The following is a 25,310-nucleotide window of genomic DNA, read 5'->3' as shown; positions in this document are numbered from 1 at the left end:
TCAGAGACCACCAAGGACACCACAGTTCAACCTGAATTACAAATATTCTCTTCAATTGGTACTTGGTTTACCCAAGAGCCTGAAAAGGGAACAATAAGAAATAAACACCTTGTAACCCAGAATACAAATGGGAATGTTTCAGAAATTATGACCTGCATTATTTGTGGCATTTTTATTCTTACTGGAAAAAAATCTAGTTTTCAGTAAGTGCACACTTACAGGGTTACTTGAAGAAAAAATACAACTGGAGCTGCAAATGAGAACATTTCAGTTAATAAGGAAAGATGAAAATGTATTAGATCAAACCAAAGCAGTGCTATAATAGAAACTGACGGAAGAATCAAGGAAGGAAGGAAGGAAGGAAGGAAGGAAGGAAGGAAGGAAGGAAGGAAGTCTAGATTAGTAAAGGAGAATGACAAAAATAAAAAATGTAAAAGATATTCTGTAATAGTTTGAACTTGGAAGCAGTATTAAGACCTTCATAGATTCCTTAAGTCACATATTAGCAATTAATCAAGGATGCAACAAATGTAATATGATTCCCAAATAAGCTGTTATAATAATCTCCAAAAATATAACAGAATAACGAGTTGGAAGGGACCTTGGAGGTAGTCTAACTCCCTGCTTAAGCAGGAAACCCTATACCATTTTTGACAAATAGTTACCCAGTCCCTTCTTAAAAGCCTCCGGTGTTGAAGCACCCACAACTTCTGAAGGCCAGTTGTTCCATTGGTTATTTGTTTTTATTGCCAGACGTTTCTCCTCAGTTCTAGGTTGTTTCTCTCTTTGTTCAGTTTCCATCCATTGCTTCTTGTCTTCTGGTGCTTTGAAAAATAGGTTGACTCTCCCTCCCTCCCTTCCTCCCTCCCTCCCTCCCTCCCTTCCTTCCTTCCTTCCTTCTGATTCCTCTATCAGTTTATATAGAATCCCCTTTGACCAAACAAAAGTTCCCTCCATACTTTTAATTAAAAAAACTGTCCTATTTAAGTTAGGATAGCTGAAGTGTGGGTTCATCAAGAGCCATGGTGACGCAGTGGTTGGAATGCAGTACTGCAAGCTTCTTCTGCTGACATCTGGCTGCCTGCAGTTTGGCAGTTCGAATCTCACCGGCTCAAGGTTGACTCAGCCTTCCATCCTTCCGAGGTCAGTAAAGTGAGGACCCAGATTGCTGGGGGCAATATGCTGATTCTGTAAACTGCTTAGAGTGGGCTGTCATGCACTGTGAAGCAGTATATAAGTAAGTGCTATTGTTATTTGAAATGTCTTTTTGAGCACCTACAGTACTTTTATTAACAACTGAAGAGCATAAGCCTCTTTTCATTTTTGTGGATTCAGAATTGCTCCCCCTCTGATAATTTTAGAAATTAAGTAGGTTCTGCATTTTGTCACTAAGAAAGAGAGCAGGGGAGGCTCCCACTGTATCTTCCACAAACTTGGTCAGGAATTCCAGACAGATGTTTGCTCCAATTTTTTTAAATAGTGCTCCAAACTCTGAGTCGCATTTCCAAATATTTCTAGTCCTTCAATATTCCTTTCATGAATTTAAACTTATTTATATTGTGAAATTCTATTTACTTTCAGAACAACCTTTCTTTCAAATGTATATGATTGTAATCAGGCCTGCTTGAAGCCCGCCAAAACATGCACATAGACATACACAATCACACTTTTTGATATCTAAAAGGCATCTTTTAAACTATTTGGGGGCAGTGCTTGTTTCAAATGTGTTTCCCAAATTTATTCTGTCTCTTTTGGCTTTCTACACAGAACAGTATGAATTTACAGCTTTACATCAGCAATGTAGCTTGTTTCTATCTTTTACCTGTACTATCATTGTTCTTTAAATTTTCATATGGTATCACTGCTAATATCTTGTTTGTTTTCACTGCCACTCAAAGAACAAAATAAATGCACTGGCCCACATTTTTCTCATTTGTGAGCAAATTTTCAGATAGGAAAAGTAAAACCATTCTTTCCCCAAACCACTAGATTATGGGGGTGGAGATCCTAAATTATACTAGATATTTGCTGCAGTAATTGAAAGTGATTTGTCCAGGACAATACCATCCAGAGTTTTGCAATTGAAAAGAAAAGGACACCAGTTCTAGGAGTAGCAGAGAAAATAAAACTAACAAATAAAATGGAGGCTACGTCTCTTTTCCTCCCTGACTTTTAGACACAACCAAGGTGAAACCCAGCTGCTCTCTTTGCCTGATCCTTTCAGATCCAAATTGACCCTCCCTGCCTCAGACAAATCCAGAGGTGAAATACTCCCGGTAGCGATGGAGGCGGGTAGTTCGGAGAACCGGTAGCAAAAATCCCTGCCCCCCCCCCCACTGCCCAGCTGAGCCGTGCAATCATCGGAGGCTTTTTTTTTATTTTTAAAAGCATTTTTTCTACAACCTCTTTGGCTGAAAAAATGCTTCTAAAAGTAAAAAAAAAAAAGCCTCTGATGATCACGTGGCTCAGCTGGGATCATCAGAGGTTTTTTTTTAAAAAAGAAAGCCTCTGCCGATCAGGCAAGTCAGCTGGGATTGTCAGAGGCTTTAAAAGCATTTTTTTTACAACCTCTTCAGCCGAAGAGGTTGTAGAAAAAATGGTTTTAAAAGTAAAAAAAAAAAAAAAAGTTGGCCACTCAGTCATATTACCCCCCCCAAGCCACGCCCACAGAACTGGTAGTAACAAATTTTACATTTCACCACTGGACAAATCCCTCTACAATCCTATCTAAATCAAAGAATAGAAGCCTCATTAGTTCACAGTACAGTCCAAATGCAGACTTTGCAAAGAAATAGCAACGTAGAGAAACCACGGGTTTCTATCCTCCATCAGCAGAAGACATCAACTTTCATCTCCTTAACGAAGGGCTCTTCAGTTCTGCTGCCCCCCAGAAAGGCCCATTTTATCTACTAATAGAAGTCACCCCAGTTACGTTGACAAGGACCTGCCTAGCTTTCTAAATTGACCATCCACTCAGATCCCTAAAATTTCCTATCTTGCATATATAAGGATCTATATATGGATCTATAATCTGCCCCAAAGACTGGTAGGCTTTCAACTCAAGCAGGGCAAAATATTCTACTCTCACTGACTTTTGTGATTAGCCTTTCTCATACACAAAGATGTGGGAGATTCATTCAGATTCTGCAACCCCGATGAGGTGGCATATGTGCAGTAAGCAAGCTCCTTCTTTTTTGTGAGCTAGGATTCCTTCCCCATCTCCTAGTGACATAACCAAGCGAGGGGAAATTAGTTCAACTAACCCGTTGCCATCTTCTGTCCCAGGTATGGAGCTCTGCAAGAAAGACATCCAGATTTTGCCTCTGTTGAGATCTGGGTTACAAGAAGTTAAGTTATTTTTTTGGAAAAACAGCTCCCAGAGTTTGTCTAATACCATCTGCACCAGCTCCTTTCACTCTGTTCTAAGCCAGATCTTGCCGTGGTTCAAATTCAGAAGCAAACATCATTGTTCTTTATTAAATGTGGGTATTCTTCTCAGCGAAACCAAAGAGTCAGTTTCAAGAGTTCTGCCGAAAACCTGTAGTACAGCTGAAAGTTCTTGCAGGTAATTTATGCTTCCTAATAGCTTATTTTTCTCTCCCACATGCTGTTTTCTCTTCCACACTGTAATGTAATCATATATTTGCAGTATGCATAAATCTATGAGTTTTATGCCCTGAGGGAATAGGACACTTATATAAGGTATTTATGACTTGCTTTCCCCTCTCCTTTCCAACAGTCTCAGGAATAATAAAAATCATTGTGGCTCAGTCTGGTACATTGAACAGCATGTACAGTCAGGTCATATCTATCTCCACTTTTAGACTACTCTATATGTATATATCTAATATCAACATGAATTATTATATATTCTGTGCATATATAGTTGCACAATTGATAGTTTAAATTTGAATTAGCACAGGATAATATATATCTATATCTATAGATGCTTAGATAGTAGTGCTGTTTCAGCTGCTGGCTAAGTATGTGGACAATACACAAGAAATCCACATATTACTAAAGTAGGTGATATGATAAACACATACTTGGAGAATGGGAACATTTTTATATTTAATAATGACCCCCCACACACACACACGCATCACAAGTATACATGTGGGTAACTGATATATTTGTAAGGATAGTGAACCATGAATATAATATTTGTTTTAAATTAAACTGAAATTAAAATGTACATCTCAGTAGTCTACTGAGGCCTAAGAATATTCTTATCAGTGAATTCTTAATTCTTGCACTGCAAAAGGCATTACAATACAAACCATTGTGCATGTTATTAACTTTCTGCAGAAATCGGAGTTCTTTTGGATCAGATGTTCTGAAGTGTCAACTTTTCACACTAAGAAAAATTGATTTTTAGTAATAACATTTGGGGTATTAAGGAAAATCAGTATGAAAGACCTTTTAACGAAAGGTGAAGAAGAGTGATAGAACTCTTTCTAAGGCTGAGTCAGTGGTTTCAAAAAAATAATGACTTCTCCCAGTACTTGCAACTCTGAAAATCTAAACATAATCAATTTACACTCTTTTATTCGTTATATTCAAAGTCTGAAAATATAATTGTGTTAATTGTTACTTGGCTTCTCCATCATGGTTATCAGGGTATAAAGAATTCTGTGCAGTCCAAACATTCTGTGCTTATGACTCACAGAAATCAAAACCTATTTTACACTGCCCTCAGATCAATGGTGCTTAGGAACTCTTGTTGTTTTCTTCTAATCCAATTTCTTTGTTTTGCCCAAGGCTTGTAAGAATAAATTCATACTGTCCCTGATTACAGAGAAACACCTACAAAAATGAGGATATTGTTAACACCTTGGGGAAGGGTTAACAGGTTGATGTTGGTGGCCCAGGGTTAATACTTTTAAAAGCACTCTTCTAGCAGCAGCTAAATATTTATATGTTACAAAGAGTTCAGTTGTATGCTTAAGGAAAAGTCAGGATATGGAGCTATGCTCCCAGGATCAGAGTCCTGCACATATTACCTCTTTCAGCTAGAAACTCAGTCCTGTTTTCTTTCAGGGGGTGCTTTTATGGAGTTGACAAATGATTGTACTTTTCTCTCCTTGTAGAAAGTGTACTGTTAAATTACCAGGTTAACTGTTCTACTTTCCTACAGTTATATGCAGAAATACTTTGTAGTCCCTCTGTAAGAAAATAATATCTAAAAAACCATATTTTTTTTCATTCTGAACTCATTCTGAGCAGCTCTTCATTGCTACTTTCACAGACTACAGTTTTTGTAACACACTTGAATATGCCTAAATTACCTTTTTGTTTGCATAAACATAAAGATAAAAATATTGGTTTTAGCCTTTTCAAACTTGGTATCAAGCATTTCTACTAAGCAAATCCCTGAACATTAGTACTTTGAACCAGTGGATAGCTAGTGAACTGAAATCTTGTACTACAGAATTTACAATACTAGCCTTCTACTACAATGTTCACAGATCTTAGGAAAAAGCTGGGACTTTCCTGCCACTGCTTAAGTCTACTCCAATGTATATAACAGAGCCTTCTCAGTGATGGCTCCTAGAATTTCCTTGCTTGTCAAACTAATGGAGCTCACCTGTTCCAAAAATGAAAGAAAGTCCTACTCCTACAGGCTTTTTATGGTGCTTATTCTTTTCTTCTGCGTTAGTAGATAAGCCTAGCTTTCTTGCTCTTGTCATTATATAATATGAATAATTATCTTTCTGAAAGCTTTCTGTTTATTTTTCTTTAGCTGCTTTTCATTTTTATTTACAGACCTTGGGTTTGAAATGTGAAGAAATGCTGATGCAAATATGTAAAACAAAAGAAAACACTCCAGAATTAAATGCACCCACCGAAACAAATAGAAATTAAATCTTTTAATTTGAACCCCTCTCTCACAATCTATTAGAGGTTTAGGAAATTAATTGAATATTGAAAGAGATTAAAATCAATGATCTTGGAACTTAAAGGGTTTGGGCCACTACAGTATAGCTGTGTAAACAAAAGGGTTGTCGTGTTTTAAGGATTTCTAATCTATATTAAGGGTTCATGAGAATGTGCCCTAAGTAATGCATTTTTTTCTTCAGAAAGATTCTCCGGCTCCAGTGAATCGTGCAACATAATTAGCTGATAGTGTTTAGATCATCTCAGGCTTGACTGCTTGTGAAGATCTATCAAAATCAGATGTTTTCCTCCCCAGAGTTAAATCAATTGTCTGTCATTGTAATTCGTGTTGATAGGCATTGAGAGTAACTAGTGTTTACAAGTCTATATGAGAGTTGCCTGCTGACAGTTAAGTACAGCTACTGCCTGACCCAACAGCTATTGTATATTGAAAATGGGCCGGTTGTATTTCATGCTATTAGTTTTTGGTGCACTGCCTATAGGCAGAATGTTCTTACCCTCCAGGGATTACTGACTAGCAAACAGCCGTGTCTTAACTATAGAAGGATTTGACAGTCAAACAAATACCAAAAGACGAAATAACTTAGCTATGGCTTTGTTCTCTAGCTAACAATGAGTAGCTAAAAATATCCAACTTCATTTTCCTTTTTTAAAAAAACTTACAGTTTTTGATTTGCCAGATCCATGAATACACAGCCAAATAATTTCACATTTGCGCCAACAACATTTCATAAAACATGTAATGAGGATAAAACATACTGTTCTGGACGTTAGGGCTGTGCTCTAGACTATGCCAGAGCATTCCCTCACTGCATTCAAGGCTGCCTATTGCCACTAGACCTCAGATCACTAGACAGGCAGAAAAAGACCCATGTACACCCATTTATACTCTAATCCAACTTGGAGGTGTCAGGTCTCATTTGGACCTGCTTTCATATATCTCACTATAACAATTCACCAATAAGATATGTTCATAAACTCTGAAATGATGGCTAACAGGGAATATAAATGAAGTGTTCAACATGGATCTCACACTTACTCCTTCCCTTTTCCAAGATGAGATTACTGTTCCTTGGTTCATGTACCTTCTCATTTTTGTCGATACAAAACTAATTCTATTGCAGATTTCTCTTTGGTTGCTGAGTAAGCTTTCAAAGCCATCTCATTTATTCTGTTCAGCTGCTCATCAGAAAAAAAGTCAGAAGATCTATGGTCAGTCACTCTTCCCAAATCTTGTGCCTGTCAAATGCATTGCACTACAACTCTTAAAATGTCCAGTTAGCATAATCTGCACACAAGAAGGTACCAAAGGAGGCTGGCCGATGGAAAGTGGCTTATCAAATATAAGAGCATCTTTTGTGTCCATTTTTATTACTGCAGTTCTGCGCAATACTAACCACAAATGTTCTCAAGACTAATAAGCAAGTTATTAATTAGGGATTCTAGATGTTGAAAACAGATGCTTATTTATCTACTGAACCTTTGGCAACTAAAAATAGTTATAAGACTACTCAGATTGTATGTAGTTCTTGCTGTATGTAGCGTCCAAATTATTGTTCTATCCCTCTCCTTTTCAGATTTATGTCCAAATTTTCTATTCCTTTTGATTTTTGGTCATTGATTAAGTTTTTCATCATTTTGAAACTGTGAAATTCATTTGAATTTCCTGTCTATTTTAAACCAGGGATGGGTTTGGATAATTTCATATGCCTGGTTAGGTAGCCATCAGATGTTTCAAACCAACTCTTTTACAAGGAAGAAAGATGGTGATGACCAAAGATCATCAGAGAAAGGCACATATAAACAGGAAAAATATTACTGGTGTGCTTAGAGAGGAATAATATGCAGTCAACATACAAAATGCAAGCAAAACAGCTTCCTTATCTCACACCATGCTTCATTTATTTATTTTTTGAACAGGTGGGCATATTTCCAAACAATGCCTTGGGTTTTATTTAAAATGAGGAAGGCCAAATGTGTTTTCAGAAATGAAGATGCAACCACAGGCTGGCTTTTTTTTTATATGGAACATAGCAACATTCAATTACTTTTAGGAAGTGGATGAGGATGGGACAATTACACAGCAGGCTTATATATATTCCTCTATATAATATGTTATATTGTATTATAATATATAATATAAATCTCAGTTCCATTTGTTCTAAAGTACCAGACTTAACATGTTTTTGAAATGAGAGAACTAAATCTTAATCCCCAGTATGATATCAATGCGTCCCTCTTTTTCAGTGGGAATCCTTTGTACCCACTTGTATCTCCCATCATAGCAATAGATTCAAAATACCAGGGTGATGTCTCTGTCTCCTCCTCCTCCTCCTCCTCCTCCTCCTCCTCCTCCTCCTCCTCCTCCTCCTCCTCCTCCTCCTCCTCCTCCTCCTGAGAAATAAATGAAAAGGAAAATATATACTCCAGGTTGTAAACCTGAAAAGAAATAAGAACTATCTTCCTCTCAGGGCTGAATCAAAGCCAGAGTGGTGTTTGGTTAGCAAGCTGCTCTGCCCCTTTCTTTACCTCTAACACTACACTCAGGATGGGAGGAACGCGAGGACTATGTGATGGACAATAATGAAGAAACATTCATTACATATTTTAGTGAAAAACATCTTCCATGCATTCCTGAGACAAAAAGCAAATATTTTGTCCATGGTAGAAAACTAAAACACAAACATAAGCTCACAATTATCACTTTACTTTTTACAGCATGCAGCATGCTGGCATAGGAAATATAAATACAGAAGAATCTTTCAAATGCACATCACAAAAAGAGGCACGTGCTAATTTATTGCTTTAGACACAACAATGGAATTGGATAGGAAAGAGGCCAGCCCAAGGGCCTTGGCCGTCTAAGATGGAACACCAAATTCTCTCCTCCCTGTACATTGCTGGAGGTCTTTGGGCCACTTGCTGTGCCTCAGATTAATTTAGTTCATTAAATTGTGAGAATAAAGACTGGAGCCCATCAACTGCTGCAAAAGAGATAGATTAAAATTAGAAATCAATCAATATAAAAATTAAAGAGGCAGCATTAGTTGGAAAAACATTTTTGTTACACTACTTTGTTAAGTGTTCAGAATAATATGCAAAATGGCATGTAAAATGATGGAATTGTATCTTTTTATGTGCCACGTATTTGCATATAAAACACAAGCATGTTCCATCTAGTGCCCTCTTGGACATTTATAAATGAAATACTCTGAGGGAGGAAGTTCATTCCTAAATCCTGAAAACATATCTTTTAGCTTTTGCCCAAAACTCAGAAGGTAAGCAAGATATTCCCTGGCTTTTTGTTTGCCCCATTCACATGCCTCACAACTTCTGCATTAGTGCAAAAAAGAAAAAGAAAAAAACCACACAAGAAAAACCCATCACAACCTTCTATTGGCCTATTTTGAAGTCAGGACCATTGAGTTTAATGAAACTTCCTTGCAGGTAATGATATATAGGCTTGCAATCTAACCTTATGCAAGTCCAGTTGTGTTCAATAAGGCTTAGAATATGCATACTAAAGAGTATTAGCCTTAGAAAATAACTATAGTTGACTACAAGGCTAGCAGTTCTACTTCTTTAAGAGGATGGTTAACCAGAATTTCTCTTTCCTTGCTTTCAATTATTATAGTTTTCACTTTTTTATATTTGTGATTTGGGTCAGAAGATCAAAAAGGTTAGCTTGTCTCAGTCAGAAAAAGACATCAGGGCTCCCACATCTTTGTTGGCATAGACTATCATGGGGATGTTGTGCCATCTTTCCATACTGAATAATACAAATCACCTATGGAAACATTCTGGATCCTTTTAGGCTTGAAATAACCCAAGGCTATAGAGCCATGATGGCAAACCTATGGTACGTGTGCCAGAGGTGGCACACAGAGCCCTCTCTGTGGACACGCATGGCGTCACCAGCTGCTCTTCTGGTATGCATCTTCGCAGGTGTTGGAGCACCAAAAAACGGCCTGAAAAATGGCCAAAAAACAAACCATTTTTGGGGCCGTTTTTCGTGCTGTTTTTCAGGCTGGGTTTTTTTTGGGGGGGGCTGTTTTCAGCTTGAAAAATGGTCTAAAAGCCTGAAAACGGCCCAAAACAGCTGAAAAATGCCCCCAAAATGACTTGAAAAATGCCCCCAAACCAGGCATGCTCATGCCAGCCAGCTGGTCTTTGGGTTTCTGGTGCTCCAGTGCACACAAAGACCAGCTGGCTGGCGCGCATGTGCATGCTGGAAACCCGAAGACCACCTGGCTGGCGCGCACATATGCACTGGCCAACTGGTCTTTGGGTTTCTGGCGCTCCAGCGTGCACACTTGTGCATGCATTCCAGTTTGGGCACTCTGTGCCGAAAAGGTTCGCCATCACTGCTATAGAGCAAGTTGTTATGGAATGAGTATCTATTGTTCCAAAATCAAAGCATTGCTAAATAAATGGCTTAGGATCAAAGTTTCACCCAAAATAGCCACTTCTTTGAGATGACCTGCCACCATTGACACATAATTTAGTTTTGAGTCTACAGATTACAGATGTTAAAACTGAGTAATAACAATAAAGAGAGAAAAGCCTGCTTTAAAAGTTGCCCATAATGTGTGACTAAGCAGTGTTAAGCAGAGTTCAGAAAAGTAAGAAAAAAATAAACCAAAGGCATGAGATAAAAAAAGAAAAGCAAACATAACATAGTTAAAACTAGCTTAGATCACTCACTATAACTTTATATAACTTTCTACTTTCATGAATTCTGCTACACCACTTCAAACTTCATCTTTACTTCTTTAAATTTAACACCTTCTTTTTCAGCATTTCAACATCACCCAGCCATTATTTTCTTGGTCTGCTCTTTCCTCTCAATCTATTCATTTTTCTTCATATATTTATTCTATTCATTTGTTCCCTCTATGTGACCAAACCTGCTCTTTTATACTAGCCCCACATTTTTATATTGAACCCACATTTATTCAGTACCTGAATGTAATGGACACTTATTAAATATTTTAAGACTTCAACCTACTTTTATGTTTCTCCAGACATTCTCAAATTTCACTTTTTTATAGCAGAGTGGAAAGAAACACATGCTTGTATACATTCTCAGTTTTCTCTTTTGTATTGTCCCTTTCACACTTCCTTTATATCTTTGGCTTGCAATTCAGTCCTCTTTCATTTTCTCCTCCTGACAAAACTACCTCTTTACACTTTTGTCATACAGATCATTCGCTTTTGTTTTTAAGACACAATCATTCTGCACCCGTTCATTCTATACTGTGTTGGCTTTACCACATGTAATTTTTAAATATTCCACTCCTACTGCATTCAACGTACTTACACATTTCTCCTGAACTACCCAACTCTCATGTCATTATAGCAAAGTGAGCAAAAGCTCTTTATCAATAGCTTTTCCTAACAATATATTCAGGACTGGAAAAGAATTTATTATGCAACTTTTAGGGGAACATATGAAGATAAAATAGGCATGGGAGGAAGAGACAATAGAGACAGGTGGCAACCACAAGAAGCCTGAAAAGGTGACATGCAAGTAAAGAAGTAACTCAACTAGGTGTAAAGTCAATTAGAGGCAACTGTTCAAGCCAATTATCTTGCTTGTAATTACATAGCGATTCATATATTGCATTGCTTAAGGTTGCTCCATTTGTTCTCTGTATCTCACCACCAGATTGTGGTGACGTACAGAGAACAAATGAAGTTTAACTTAGAGTTTCCAATGAAGATGGATGCTCCTACAGAGAATGAAAGGAGCCATCCTTGATACAATATCTATAACTACCAATATAGCATCTAGTCTAGTGGCAGGTTTCAATTTTTTTTATTAACGGTTCTGTGGGTATGCCTTGGTGGGCATGGCATGGCTTGGTGGGCATGGCGGGGAAGGATACTGTAAAATCTCCATTCCCACCCCACTCCAGGGGAAGAATACTGTAAAATCTCCATTCTCTCCCCAATCCAGGGGAAGGTTACTGCAAAATTCCCATTTCCTCCCAATCAGCTGGGATTTGGGAGGCAGAGAATAGATGGGGGAGGGGCCAGTCAGAGGTGGTATTTACCGGTTTGCTGAACTACTCAAAATTTCCAATACTGGTTCTCCAGAACTGTTCAGAACCTGCTGAAACCCACCTCTGATCTATTCCTTTGATATATGCTGGGATCTAAAGTGACACTATCCCTAACATCCTTTCAGATAAGGAAAGGAATGTAATGATTCTGGTTTAATTGTCAAAGTTTTCTTCTTCTTCTTGTGGCATATCCGTCATTGGACGTCGGCGTTCATGTTGGTGATCCTATTTTTATCAGCAGCCACACGAAAAAGTGCTATTGAGTTTTGTCCAAACCAGTCCCTTAGATTTTGAAGCCATAATGTTCTTCTTCTGGCTGGATCTCGTTTGCTTTCAAGGTTTTGCATGGTGACAATCATAAACACGGATTTTAGCATCAATTCTGACAATCAGCAGATGTATTGCTTTAAATACTCATAAATGTCCTGCAGGCTTGTTATCATGATAAAATATCAAGACTTCATCCAAAATAAGCCACCACTGAAATTGGGAGAGGAATGTTGAGAGTGTTCTCTTTAAACACACACATCCAATTCTCATTGTTGTTATGCACATGCTTATTCCTAAAAGTCAGGAATGTGCCTGTCTACTCTAAAGCATCAGCACTCATATTTGGCATCGAGTGGGGAAGGAATCAAATTTTCTGGTTTTATCCAGAGAATTCCAGGATGTTAATAATGACCAAAAATAGTAAATACAAACATAAACTATGTAGGACTCTACATTTTTTCTATAACTCATTTGGGGGGGGGTATTTTGCTCGTTCCTAGTTGCATTGGTTCAATATCTGAAGGATTAAAAAAACAAGGAGTAGAAGATGGAAATGGGGAAGACAGGACAGTCTGTTAACTTCCCATCTGTAATGACACTCTATTGACATAGCACCTCTAAGTTGTCTGGTGTTCCTTGTCATACTAGCATATCTCTGAATTTACTAGAAAGGCTCTCTTAATTAAAGTTAACTAGCTCAACATCAATGGCGTTAAGATGAACATCAGCTATATATACTTGCATTCTGAATTCAACTTGCACATTTATAATTTGCACATTTTACATTGAGCTGTTACTCTTTTGGCAGAGTCATTAAAAAAACAAGCTTGATTCAATCATAAAGTCTGCATAATTTTTCAACACATGGCTATCATTGTAATTGTAATTTGGCAACTCTGTCTGTCAAGAATCCATGTATAAATCCTATTTGAAAATATTTTGTGGAAAATTCGCTAGGTCTCAAGCACTTACATAGCTCATTCTGAGTGATGAAAGCTGTGAATCTTTCTGGACTTTCATCATGTTTATCAGGTAAAAAAAAAACCAGGAATAGGAAGGAGTATTATTGAAGGAACTGGTAGTAGCAAACAATTGAATTTACCCCAACTGTTATCTTCTGGAAGACAGCATAAGGCAAATATTTATTTTAGATATGGCACCTATTTGCTTCTGGTGCAAATCCACTTGAGTCTTATAATGCAGTAAGTCATTGATGACCTGTTCAGCACTCAGCTGTGTTCCAAGAAAGCTTGGAACTTACATCTAAAATGACAATACAAGATTGCCTCCATAGGAGAAAAATTAGACACTTCCTAGAATCAATGTACGATCTCCCTAGAAAAGATCCAGAGAAAGATAGCAAGGAACCATTTTCTCTGAGCTTGGGTTAATACGATGCGACAGTGATACACAAGAATTCCAGCAGTAACTTAACTTTGAAATGCAGAACTGATTTATAGATAATTTGAAGATTTGCCTTTCCTCCTTCTTCCTTCTATGCTTTTGACATAATGAGGAAAACCCTAATTCTTTGAGAAGGCAGACCAGACTTCTCTTGAATTCTCTTTTCAGAAGGATGTGGAAACCATCCTTTCAGTGTTGAAATCTTCTCTTATACATGGTTTTATAAACAGGTTTCTTTTCTTTCTTTCTTTTTTTTTGACAAACATTCATTCCTCACTATAGGAATGAATGCTACTATCTATCTTTCTTGTGGCATTTGCACTTCTTAAAAATTCTCCATCCATTTTCTGTTCTTTAGGAAACATTTTATCAAGTTACACAAATTCATCTACTTGCTCTAGTTTTTCACCATTTATGGTCAACTTGGGATTGTTTATTCCATTTTCCATGTCAAGCACAACTACCTTGGTCTTTGATGTATTTATTTTCAGATTCATTCTCTTTGTTGCATCTTACAATGTATCTGACATTTGCTGCAGATTATTCTGGATTTCACAATGTGACGCCATCTGCATACAAAAGTACATAGTATATTTATATTTTTAATCCACATACTTCTTACAGCATTCCTTGCACATTTATCTAAAATATTATGAAACAAGCAAAAGGACATTACACGTCATTTTCTTATTTCCCGATGAATATAAACTAATTAAAACTAAACTAAAAACTAGAATTCAGAATAGAAGAGAACTGGAAGGGATATTGGAGATCTGTCAGGCATATCAAAGATGCGGCCCACACAGGCCATGCTCACCTTGGCTCTGCAAACAGGCCTGAGGAGAGGGGGTTCAGCCAGTACATTGTTCCGGGGCCCATGAAGCTCAAAGGGGGCCCATGAAGGGGAAAATATTATCACACACTTAATTTGTGTGGAAATTGTCTTCAGGTCTCTTTGCCATGCATGTGCGGGGCACATGCAGGGAGCCACACGCACATGCATGGGGGGGGATATTAGTCTTGTTTCAGCACATAATCCTTTCGGCAGCCTGCCCGCAAGGGCAAAAAGAATACTGATATATCACAATACAGCTCGCAATGCGATCAGGTTTGACACCCCTGTTCTAATCCAACCCCTTGCTCAAGCAGGAGACCCTATACCGTTTCACACAAATGGTTATCCGGCCTCTTAAAAACCTCCATGATGGAGCATGACAACTTCTGAAGGCAAACTGTTCTGCTGGTTAATTGTTGTCACTGTTAGGAAGTTTCTCCTTAATTCTAGGTTGCTTCTCTCCTTGATTCCATCCATTGTTTCTTGTCCTACCCTCTGGGTTTTTTTTTGGAAAATAAGATGACCCCCTCTTCTTTATGGCATCCCCTCTAATACTGCAACACTGTTATCACCCCTAGTCCTTCTTTTCTCTAGAGTAGCCAAATCCAAATCGTGCAACTGTTCTTCATAAGTTTTAGTCTCCATGAAACTAAATGTTCAGTATTCAATCTATTCTCCTATGTGCCTTACTTTAGATATACTTGGTAACCAAACTTTGATTCCATATTCACCAAACATTCCACAATGCAAGCCTGTTCACGTTATCATATGCAGTTTTTGATGAGCTACATTGAATAGATTTGTCTGGATGCTTCTTCATTCGGACTGTTCAAAGGCTTTTCACAACATGCAGGAATGTGTACAGAGAAGCTCTTTGAATCGTCAGAGCAGTTGTGTCTTCTTTTTAAGTTGCTTGGAAGTTGCTTGTGGCTGTCTCTTCATGAATGCACCTGCATAGCTAATCTTTTTCCAGGCTTGCAAGTTGCTTTCCTGATTCAGAGAGAGGGTCTTTCTACATTCTCCCACAGGCTGTGAAGCACATTTTAAAGACATTTGCACAATTGCTCATTTGCTTATAGCAAGAATGTTTCTTTATTATAAAGTTTCTGCAAAGTTGGCCAAAGCAGATTATAGACCATCCATGTCATTATAGCAATTCTCATCCTTATGTTAAAAAAACTTTATTCAGCAGAAGAAATGAAAATCTGCTCCATTCATGTTTCCATCAAGATATCTCAACTGGCAGCTTTGTTTAAAATGACGGGAAATCATTGGTTAAGGGTCACACTGTTCTTTCCCAAGTTTCTCTATTTAACCAAGATGTATCTTATTATCCTCACCTCAGATCTATGTACACATCCCAAAATAAAAATAGCTTGATTAGATAAAAAGAATTGGAAAGGCAGAAAAGTTGACAGAAAGTTTTTAAAACATAGAATCTTGCTGTCTGGACTCTCAGCCTAATACTGGACCTTGGGGCAGGAATACACCAGTGGTGGGTTTCAAATTTTTTTACTACCGGTTCTGTGAGTGTGGCAGGGGAAGAATACTGTAAACTCTCCATTCCCACCCCACTCCAGGGGAAGGTCATTGCAAAATCCCCATTTCCTCCTGATCAGCTGGGACTCGGGAGGCAGAGAATAGATGGTGGTGGGGCCAGTCAGAATTTTTACTACCGGTCCTCTGAACTACTCAAAATTTCCACTACCGGTTCTCCAGAACTGGTCAGAACCTGCTGAAACCAACCTCTGGAATACACCAGTCATCATGTTTGCAACAAGTTAGATATATCAATAGTACTTAGTCTTGTGTACAGTTTCCTAGTGCTTTACAGCACTGTCTAAGCAGTTTACAAATGTCAGCATATTGCCCCCAACAATCTGGGTTCCCATTTTACTGAACTTGGAAGGATGGAAGGCTGAGTCAACCTTGAGCCAGTAAGGATCAGGCTGTGGGCAGTTAGTCTGTAGTACTGCATTCTAACTACTGTGCCACCAGGGCTCCTATATAACTGCAGCAATCAGGCTGGAGCAGCTCTTTGGAGTCAATCCTTCTAGAATTTTTCATACTAGAATCAGAGATCGCAGATCAAAACCTTGTTTTGCTTGCCATCATAGAAATTCCTATGATACCTTTAAAGGAAAAAAATTGTGACAGTTTAGGTAGAATGTGATCCAACTTTTATGTGGGCTTTTGGGCAATCTGCTGTCATTGCTTATGTTTACACAACATGGTTGACCCATCTAGCTGCTTGCATAAGCCCTTGGCTTATTGGCATACTCTGGCACCACATACTCTCCAATGAATTCAGAATGTTGCCAGCCCCTGCAAAAGAAGTAAGAAAGCTACCTCCTTATATCTTCCTTCCCAGCCCACACCCAGAGAAGAAACAATTTTTTTTTTAAAAAAAATCTTGAGTAACTCAGGTTGTCCCATAGGTGCTTTTTCAAAAGGCAACTAGACTTTGTGTCAGCGTCCCAGCACTGACATATAATAATGAGGGGAGAAGCTTGAACTTTTGCCTACTAAATCCCTTTGAAGATTCTGTCTCCTCGGAGATGGGAGAGGGGGGAGACATTCCTGTGATCTGACGAAGAAGGGATCAGGAAAGTGACTTGGAAGATAGCAAATAAGAAGCAGAGAATTGAGGATTGGAAAGGGAGGGATTGGGGGACAAAGGTCAGTACTGATCATGAAAGAGCCAGGATCAGATTGCTGTGCTCGAATAAAGAGAAAATTTCCATAAAGATCGGCAGTTTGGAAAGTCATTTATTTTGAGATAGCATTGAAACCTGACACTTTGTTTTTCCTTAAAGATGTTTCACTTCTCATTCAAGAAGCTTCTTCTGTTCTGGTCAGAAGCAGAAGCGGTTCTTGAATGAGAAGCAAAATGTCTTCAAGGAAAAGCAAAGAAAGTCCAGTTGCCTTTGGAAAAAGCACCTTTGGGACAACCATGAGCTGGAGGACTGAGTATCTCCATAGACAGGAGTAACTCAGGGTTATTGCCACTAAAAATGGGGAAGTGTGCAGCAGTATCAAGGGTAGGTTTACTCATCATCCCCCTTACTTCCTCTCACTTTTGCAATAGGTACTACAGTTTATGTACTACTGGTTCATGTGGGGCTACTGCATTTCCTTGTGCCTGGTGAAGTTCTGTGTCTTTTGATGATTTATCTGGCAACCAAGGACAAAAATATATTGTCTTGTTGCCTTATTTAAAACTGTATATACAAGCTTATCTTGAGCAGCAAAATGTTCCTGTTTCCTGCGAGGGATTAGCCCTACTTAGTTTGCTCTACTGTTGGAGGGTTGAGTGATCCATTGCCTATAGAACAATAAACACAATGACAGTTTTAATCCAACCTATCTGGGGAGCACCAGATTGGAGAAATCTGCTGCACAAAGAAAAACCCTGTTGCTTGTCAGGTGCATGCAGAAATCTTGGCTTTCAGTGGGATCCGAAATGGGTGGAAGCATGTGGTTTACCAAAACTTCATATCTCAGCAGCAAAGAAGATGAGCAGGGGGAAAAAATGGAAAAAGCTTTCACACAACTCTCACAACATGAAAGTGGGACTGCGCTGAAACAAAATACATTTCACAGTGTTAATGTCATTCCCCAATGACCTCAGATTCTTTGGAATAAGTATCACACATCGCTTGGCATGTTAAGTATTTGCATACCACAGTGAAAGTTAGCATGACTTTCAAATCAGAAGCAACAGCAGTTATGGGGTAGTGCCCTTAAATACATTTGCTTCTTCAACTTTGAGCTCATCATATTAGGTAGTCCTCGACTTACAACCACAATGGAGCCAAACATTTCTGTTCATGCGAGGCAACAATTTTGTCCCATTTAAGACTTTCTTGTCACATTTGTTAAGTGAATCACTGCAGTTGTTTCGTAACATGGCTGTTAAGTGACTATGGCTTTTCCATTGACTTTGCTTGTCAGAAGGTTGCAAAAGGTGATCATATGATGTGGGACACTGTAACCATCGTAAATAGGAGTCAGTTGCCAAGTATCTGAATTTTGATCACCTGACCATGGCGATGCTGCAATGGTCGTAAGTGTGAAAAATAGTCATAAGTCACTTTTTTCAGTACCATTGTAACTTTGAACAGTTACTAAACAAACTGTTGTAAATCAAGGACTACGTGTATATAGACAGAGTAGCTTATGTATGTTTCTTTCTTCCTTCCAGGACCAAATGCAGCCAGTTAAAATGAACATAACAATTAAGCAATTCTAGCCATATCACCTCACTTGGATTTTTGCTGCTTTCTGAGCCTGATGGTTTTCTTGCAGACATTTTACTACCCAGCTAGGTAACAAAAAGATTTGTTGACTGCTTATACATAATAGTTTCTCCTGCCATCTTGATGGAGTTATGACCTCCTTATGGATGATTTCTTGATTAAGAGATTGTTTCCTGCCTCATTATACCATTTCTTCTGGCCCCCATTCATGTTATATACTTAGCCAGTAAGTGTGCAGTGAGTTTTTTTTTAATCAATACTTTTATAAACAGACAAATGAATAGGAATTGGAGATATAAGAAATAGGAATAGGAAATACCAAGAGCCTTGGTAGTACAGTGGTTTAAAGCACCCTGTTATTAACACAACTGCCTGCAATTACTGCAGGTTCGAATCTTACCAGGCTCAAGGTTGACTCAGCCTTCCATCCTTTCTAAGGTAGGTTAAATGAGGACCCAGTTTGTGGGGGCAATAAGCTGACTTTGTATAAAAATATACAAAAGTATGAAGGCTATTGCTTAATGCATTGTAAGCCGCCCTGAGTCTCCGGAGAAGGGCGGCATATAAATCAATTTTTTTTTAAAAAAAATAGAGACTGGACATCCATTTCTCTGAAATGTTTTAGGGTTTCCTGCGTGAGCAAGGGGTTGGACTAAAAGACCTCCAAGGTCCCTTCCATCTTTGTTATTCTATTATTCTGGTCAACTGGACAGCAATCAGAATGAGACGACAAGGGCTATTACCCAGTAAATTGGAGATAGCTTTCATTATTTTGTCTTGGCTGACTGATGGATAATAGATGAATAAAGATTATCCTAGCTATGATTGGCAGCAAATTTATCTGAGTCTATTTTATCAAAATTCTAAATATTTGGGAGGTTGATATTTATGGGGTGATATTTTTTATGGACAATCTTTGGGAATTGTACTAAACTGGGAGGATTTTCTTGTTGTGATCTTACTAGCCTTCGACTGGTTTTTATGAAACGTTCATTTAAGGTGCTTATTAGGGTTTTTTCCCCTAGTTATTGGCTTTTGCATTTGTTGAAGCTAGATTTTGTCCCTTTTTTCTATTTATTGATGATACTTGTTACTGTTGTTTTCCTGTTTACAAATGCATTTATAGACCCTTACATGCAGTATACAATCTTTACCCTCTTAGCCTGGTAAGGAGTATGAGTACTGCCAGAATTCTCTTTATGGAACAGTAAAACGTCTATTCACAACCAACTAATTTATTTATTCTAATATCTCTAAAATGCAACTTCCTTCTACTTCGGGTAAGTAATTGTTCCATGTCATAAGCAGGATACAATGGGTAGATATTTATGTACAGCAAATTGAGATATAAATAGGACTGTTTCAGTAACAATCTGTATCTGAGAAATGCATTAATTAATAAATATTCCATGATGTCAAAGCAGGCTAGATAATTACTGCCTTGTACATGGGAATGCAAAGATGAGTATATAATATAATATTGATGGTGTCTAAGTGCTTGGTATGCAAGTTCCATTTAAATTTGTAAGTTTCCATAATTGTCAATTACCAAGTAAAAAAAACCCACCTTGATTATAAATCTGGAATGGAATGGGTATTGCAAAACAAGGCATACCAGGACTCCTAGACTGTGTCACACAGTTGTGTGTAATTGTGTCCGCTGTTAAACGCATCTGGAAGATCTTTTAGATTGCTTTCTAATTTCACAATAATTGTTTTGACATCATCTTAGTAACAATTTTCTTGCAAATCTAACCTGATTTGAAATTATGTATAGCCACATCTTCTTACCGGTGTCATTTAGAAATTCATCTTTTTGATGTCTCCAAGCTTGCTGAGAATAAACTTAATAAATTAGTGAGCACATTTCAATTGCACCATCGGTGATCGCTCTGGCATTTTAATCTGACTGTGAAGCTATCCAGAGTGTTTGCTTAGCGTGTGGCCAAAGGCTGAAGAATTTCCACTCTGCTGTTGTCAGTACATTAAATGACTCCTTGTGCACCATTTTGACAAACTGGGTGAATTTATAAGAATATTCCACCGGTGAAAGTAGCAAAGCTGTTCTTTCTAACACGCTAGATGGAGTTTATCTCAGTAAGATCACCTTCACTTTGCCTTGTGAATCTTGCCGATGAGAGATTATTAAACAACATAGCTATATTTTATATTCTCCAGGGCTGTATATCCTATTCAGTGACACGCATTCTTTGCAGGTCAGTTGTAAAACATGCTGGAGGAAGTTGGCATAGATGCACTTCTTGCAAATCCAAGCAAATCTTTCTTCTTGTACGGTACATGGCAATGTTTTATAGAATACCTTGTAACCTATTAAAGGAAGCCATGCTTATGAGGTGTCAGAACATCCTCCGATCTTCCTCATCATTGGTGGACAAAAAGAGAACATTGTGATCTCTTGTGGGCAGGTTCTCAAGTTGATAGGAAAGAAAACTGACTACAAGTTGATGTTATTTTGCCCTAATGTTACACAGTAATCCCAGGGCTGAGTGTGGCAGCTCAATCTAAGGCAGTTGGCCTCCACTTGAAAAATATTTTTTGTTGTTTTTAAATCAAGATGGTTTTCTTTTCATTGTAACTAGAAATAAAAAATATCCATCTGAAAAAGTAATAGTCAATCACAAAAGAAATAAGCAAGGTAATTAAAGAAGTTTAAAAGAGACTATTGATCTTTTGTTTGCCTTAATGTAATAAACAATAAGCAATAATGACAGGATGATTAACCTCCCAGTTTGTATTAATATAAGTGATGGCAAGGAGGGGAACATTTGGATTGGGAAAAGGGGTGTTCCTGGAGAGATAAAAATCACCAATCGGTTGTGACAGAACAAAAATGCTAAAGAGGAAGCTTAATTATGCCTAGCACAAAGGCAATATTTGATCATTCCTGTCTTTAAAATTGCCCTTAACACTTCATATCACCCTTGTGTTATGAAGCACACAAGAGTAGACTTCCTAACTTCAGGTGGTTTCAATAAAGATAGTGGCCCAGCCGCAGTTCTGCAGCTGACTTCAGCCAGTCTGCTCTCCTAGATTACAGTTCTGTTCAGGCTGTCAACATGTTTTGGGTCAGCAAAATTCTTGACATACAGTATACTAGCATTCTTCATGCTTTTTTTTTTCATGTTTAGTTCTTAACATTGCCATTGCTTTTCTCTAGGAATGCCTTCTTTCTCTGCATCTGGTCTATGATGCAGCACAGGACTGATAAGGAGGAAGGGAGGAACGTGGCTGTCTGTAAGAACTATAATGAATTCAAGCATCTTACCAAAGTTCTTCCATTCTTGCACCATGAACTGATCATTCATTTTCTGGTGGAGCATAGGCCTTCCACACTCTTTAGGACCCCATCTAGCATTTTACTTTCTTTGATCTCCAAGACTGATTAATGAAGCCAGCTCTCTTTCAGCCAGGAATGAAAAAAAATATTATTAGCCCTCCATAACTCAGATATTGTGTTGCAACATCCCTTTTGGTAATGTCAGATCATAACCAGTGATATTATGAATAAATGAACATTTTACTCTGTACACTACAAAATCCAGTCTGTATTTATTGCCTTTAACTGATGACTAGAGTCATCTAGAATAAATGTTTTGAATTTCCTTTAGGAAAAGTCTGGCTTTTGCATTCTGATTGTTGTTAATTAGACTCTTCCAGCCTCCCTCCCTAGTGTGCATATAGTACAGATTTATAAGTTACAATAATGTGACATCAACTAAAGAGAAGCCGTGCCTATTCCTTGTACTTCATTATGTTGTATCATGATGCACAGCATAATCTGAATTGGCAAAAAGAGCGTTGAGGGAGGGAGGAGCAGGACCTTTCTGGAACTAATAGTTCTGCCTTAGCAATTTTAACGATCAGTTGAACCATCGAAGCATTGTCATCTGCATTGCTCACAAATGTCTGTTGATAGAACAAAACCAAAGCATCAGATGTCTGAAAGAGGCAAAATGTGACTCTTGCTAAAGTGAATCTGTGACCTTAACTCAACACACTGATTTATAAAACAGAGATTCATTTGGTCAAAATCCGCCCATCCCCCATCATCTCATGTATTTGCGTTAAATATTATGGGTTTGGGGGCTTGATCTTCAATGCTACCAGCATGGATTGTATCCCATAGGGTTTCTGAACACTACAGCCCTATCAAAGGCAGCAGCTAGCTAGCTGTTTTCCTCAGTGATATAGAACAGCTGCATACGGCTGTCAGGACTCTGCAGCCTGTTAGCTCTTAGAAAGCAAAATTGTGAGCCATCGTATACTTTTCACTAGCAGAAATATCAGAAATTAATGTGACATTCAGTTTAGTAGCTAGTTGAATGAGTAGAACTACATGATCAAATGCGAGTGTGATAGCTCAGCAGTTAAAGACACTGAGTTTGTTGGATGGAAAGCTGACAGCTCAGTTTTGAGACCTGAGTGCCACACAATGGAGTGAGCGCTTGTTGTTTGCCCCAGTTCAAAAGTATGCAAATGTAAGTAGATATATAGGCACCACTTCATGGGAAGATAGCAGCATTCTCTGCACCTCAGCATATAGTCATGCTAGCCACATGTCCACGGAAGTGTCTTCGTACAACACTGGCTCTCTCCACTAAGAAATGGAGATGAGTACACACTCCCTAAAGTTGAACATTACTGCACAGGGAAAACCGTTACCTTTACCTTACACGATCAGAATTCTTTCAATGCTTACTTCTTGTGGCTATAATTGTGATGCACTCCTTGTCACAGAATTGCCATTGTCTACAATCTTCTTGGGAATGTAACTAGGAGGATATTTGGACAATTGTTATCTCAGCATAACTAGAGGGCAATAAGGCAAGGAAGACTGGTTTCTCTATCAATTGGGTCAAGTACAAATGTCTTTCCTAACTCTGAAGATTTACTGTCATTTTACTAATCATGTGGCCAAACTTTTTAACAGCAATCTGATAACTGTAACCTGACAGCAACCTGATATATAAAATTAAAGTAAAGCAAATGGTATAAAGCTTTTTGTCATATCTGCAAAAGTCTCAAGTATAAGCATTTGCATATTAGGCTATAATGGAAGCCATAGCACAAAGTCATTACAAAAATCTGAACTCCATTGATAATATTCATCTTGCTTTTTAAAAGGAGATTCAAGAGACCCGAGAGACTCCAAAGTTGTGCTGCTCCAATGCTCCTTTTTTTAAACTTGTGTCCTCAGAAGCAACCATGAAAATAAAATAACAGCTGTTTATTATCTAAAAGTGACAGATTTTATAAAACTCTGAATTGGATTAAAAGCATGGCTTCATGTTGGCATGGTTCTCATTCATCATGGTTATTTTGAGGGCATTCTCTGCAGTGGTTTTGGTGCAGTGCTACAATGTCAATTAGAAACTGAATAAGACTTTAGGATGAACTTGCATTTTAAGTATTATATGTATATATAATTTCATTCATCTTAACAGCAGAGGCTGTAAGGAAGATCAGTACTATTATTCCCTTCTATTGTAGATTGAGGACAAAGATAAACTTGGTTGCCTAGGCAACAAGTGTATTCGTGGCTGGAGAAAGATACGGACCAAAGGTCTCCTGGCTCACAGCTCTCTTTGCTAAACTACCACCATTATGGCAGAACTAATTGCTAACAGACATCCAATTATCAATGGCTGTTTCCAAATGATTCACCAAATCACATTTCCAAGGATGGCTTGCATGCAGTCACTATGTGCTAGAAACATATATTAATGCTAGCAGTTTTGGACCTAGGCTGCAGGATCCAATACTTATGAGGCAAGCAGTTAAAGCATCTCAATCCTCAACTCAGGATTGCATTAGAAGGACTTATTTATGGTCCTTCTAACCTTCTCTCACTGGTGATATTCAGATATGTTGGATTTCAATTCCCAGAATTCCCAGCCAGCCTGCATATTAAATCATTTTCTACTTTCCTGATATGCCATTCAGTTTAGAAAGGGAGTATGTCGCATCTGAAGTTAAAAGAATAGATAACAAGAACAACCAAGAAGCCAAACTCCAATACAGTGGGCTATCTTTGTTTTGGCTTAGATGCAGCCATCAGAATGCTAGATGTCTGCAGCACAATTTATGGTCAAACATTTCATAATTGTCTACCTGTCCTTGCCTGGAGCAACTGAGGGCTTTGGTTTAAGCTGTTGCATCATTATGCTGCTGCAAGCAATCTTGAGAAGAAACAGTTATGGAAAAAGCCCATAACATTCCACAGTTGTCCTAAACAGCACTATCAAAGCATTGCCCCTGCTGCCTTCATCTTTGAATCTTAATCCAATAGCTTTACAGGAATTCTCTAGGATGGACTGGGAAAGTGTGGGGTGTGGGTGCATGGGCTTCGGAGAGTAAAATCTTTGCCTGTGGAATCTGGGGAAATGAAATTATCTCTCACGGAGGAGTCTGTTTGGTACCGTCTGCCTCAGTCTCTGGACAACTCCAACAGTTAGAAAGTGAGGTTCCAGGGTTGTTATCAGGGCCAGCACAGACATACCTGTACCTGTGGCCTACAGTGTTCCTTAACTGCAGCTGTTCATTTCCAGCTCTTCCTCT

General features: G+C 38.3%; 1 long non-coding RNA gene across 2 annotated transcripts in view; it reads left to right on the top strand.

The window, feature by feature from the left end:
* Nucleotides 1-22,279, top strand: part of LOC117660613 (uncharacterized) — a 43,866-nt gene extending 21,587 nt beyond the window's left edge. For both annotated transcript variants that reach the window (XR_009621585.2, XR_009621586.2), the window contains exons 3-4: nt 18,677-18,800; nt 21,910-22,279. This is a non-coding gene — a long non-coding RNA (uncharacterized LOC117660613). The remainder of the gene's footprint in view (nt 1-18,676; nt 18,801-21,909) is intronic.
* Nucleotides 22,280-25,310: the final 3,031 nt, after the last annotated feature.

Source organism: Pantherophis guttatus, chromosome 2, assembly GCF_059756535.1.
Source record: "Pantherophis guttatus breed Tessera chromosome 2, ASM5975653v1, whole genome shotgun sequence".
NCBI classification, from domain to species: domain Eukaryota; kingdom Metazoa; phylum Chordata; class Lepidosauria; order Squamata; family Colubridae; genus Pantherophis; species Pantherophis guttatus.
Note: the sequence above shows the minus strand (reverse complement) of the source record. Positions and strands in the feature narration are given on the sequence as shown.